Genomic DNA, 2,746 nt, shown 5'->3' on the forward strand with positions numbered 1-2,746 from the left:
AGACGTCTTTTCTTCGTTTTATCATTTCTTACTATTTCTATCACTACTACTTTTTTTTTATATAGATACCCCTCTTCAGTTACAACAATGATGAGGCAAATTGGTTCGTATTTTTTTAAATTTTCTAACAATGGGGGATGATTTCTTCTCCCTTTGTGACCATAAAGCCCCAACTGGTCTTCGTGATTTATTAGGCAGCTTAAATTACAGGCCTTTAACGTGTATTTTTTCTAATAGTGAATTAATTCGTTCTTTTGTTTACTTTTGGCCATTACTGCTACTATGATAGTGGTTAATAGTGATGTCTAGGTTATTTTATGCGATCCTTGTATTTACAACTATAATATAAAAGGTATTAAAGACCCTACTGGATTGTAATAGCACGCACACACTCACATACACACACACACACTCACACTCACACACACACACACATTCACACACATGACTAGATCCATTCCCATCTCTTACTTACATTTACTTACATTTCCTTCCCAACCTCGATAGATGGGTTAAGGATCATTGTCTTTCTCATTTTTATTGGTATAATAATAACAATCACAAAAGTTATGATAACTATGACCACAGTAATGGTGCGAATGATAATGATAACAACACTGATAACACACTAAAAATACTAGCAGCAATAAATGGTAATGATAAAAAATATAGATGCTAGTAATAATGATAATGATGATAACAAAAGTATGATAATCATAGTTCTCCTTTAAAACAATAGTATGACCGTAATAATAAAGTCATCGTCATGGTATTTTTTCTATCTAACTGTTTGACAATAAAATGGTATGAGGAGTGATTATAATTATGATACTAACAATAATAATGAAAATCTTCTGATGATAGCATGAATACTACTACTACTAATGATAACGATCATAAAGTGAATTGAATATTATCTAACGATTACCATTATCATAATTGTTTACGTTAATATATCAGCATCATTATTATAATTAGCACCAAATAGGATAACGAAAACCCTTTATTGCACAAATTTATAATACTATGCTCGCCTTACCAACTCGAAATACTTCCCAGGCAAGTCAAATTTATAACTCCATCCCACTCAACGAGACTATTGGGACATTGCTCTTAGAAGAAAAGGGGAAAAAAAGAAAGAGAAAAAAAGGGAACGCAATCTGAAGAAGGAACAGGAGTGGCACCAATGCGTCTTAAAACTGGTGTTAGGTTCTTGTTGTTAAGTGGATTGAATATACACACACGGTGCTTGGTTGTTCTTGTTGTTAGAAGTGGTAGGTTGAAGATACAGTGCTTGCTTGTTCTTCCTGTTAGAATTGTCGGATTGTAGATATGGTGCTTGGCTCTTCTTGTTTTTTGGAATTTGTGGATTGAAGATAAAGTGCTTGGTTGCCCTTGATAGAATTGGTAGACTGAAGATACAGTGGTTGATTCTTCGTCTCTGTTGTTAGGATCAGTGGGTTGAAGATACAGTGCTTGGTCGTTTTTGCTAGGTTTAGTGGATTGGTACAGTGCTTGTCTTTTCTTATTCGAATCAGTGGATTGAGACTAAAGTGTATATTTCTTAGTTGTTAGGATCACAGAGTTGAAGGCACTGTGTGTTTTTTTTGTCATGTCAGAATTAGTGGATTGATGCTATAGTGCTTTCTTTTTCTTGTTAGAATTAGTGGATCAAAGATATATTTCTTCTTTGTTCTCAAAACTAAGTGATTCATAGTTCCTTGGTTCATCGTCTTGTCAGAATGAGTGGATTGGAGACACAGTGCTGGGCATGTTTTAATGAAACCATTTTTCGTTCCAAGTCTGGTTAGGGTCAATGCTTGTTTCCACATCTTGGATTTAGGATTAGGGAATCTCTTGGTAGGATTAGTCAAGTTTCATGTAGTAGTTGACTTTCATGTCAGGATTATTGGACTTTCTCGTTAGAATTAATGGAGTTTCATATCAAAATTAGTGGCTTGAAATGAGTGCTTGGTTATGTGTCTTTTTGTAAGGATCAATGGACTAAAGATACAGTACTTGGTTCACTCTCGGTTTAAGAATTGATAAACTTTATCGCTAAGAAAATAGACAGCGGACACAGTACTTCGTTTTACCTCTTGGTGTTGGGACTAGAAGGATAAGGATAAGTCTCAATATATCCTGTAGATGGGCTGTAGTCACAGTAACCGTGGACTTCGAAGTATGCCAATAACGCATTCATGACTTAAGGCCCTGCGAGGTGTACCATTCAGAGCATTACTCCCGGATCACTGACATGCAATATGATAGCAGGTATATTAGCATATGCGAATCGAGAGCGCGTCTGCAACCTGACTAGATGTACCTAGAATTTGTTGACACTGTAGTAATTGCTCAACGTATGTGATGATTCTTCAGATATTCCGCATAAAGAAAACGCACAAAGTTTTGAAACCATTTTATCATAACTACTTATAATTATATAACTATTTTCATCAAGAACTGAGCAGTCAATGCATAGAATCATTAAGCAAATTCGTATGAGTGAATGAGCTTAGAATTTGGTGATATATCAAAAGCTTCTCGAAAATACGAATACAACGAATACTCTCTTATATTATATTTGCAACAGTACCTTTCCAGGACTCAGTGTAATCGCCGTCTGCATTATGCCGAGTCCGGTTATTATTTATATTTACTCAGTCTATTTGCAACCCCTGTTATGTTTCACAAATATTCGTTGGAAAATAGCAGTAATAGCCGTATAACTATTATCGCAAATCAC

Source organism: Penaeus japonicus, unplaced genomic scaffold, assembly GCF_977035675.1.
Source record: "Penaeus japonicus unplaced genomic scaffold, GWHDUDI00000001_assembly GWHDUDI00000032, whole genome shotgun sequence".
NCBI lineage: Eukaryota > Metazoa > Arthropoda > Malacostraca > Decapoda > Penaeidae > Penaeus > Penaeus japonicus.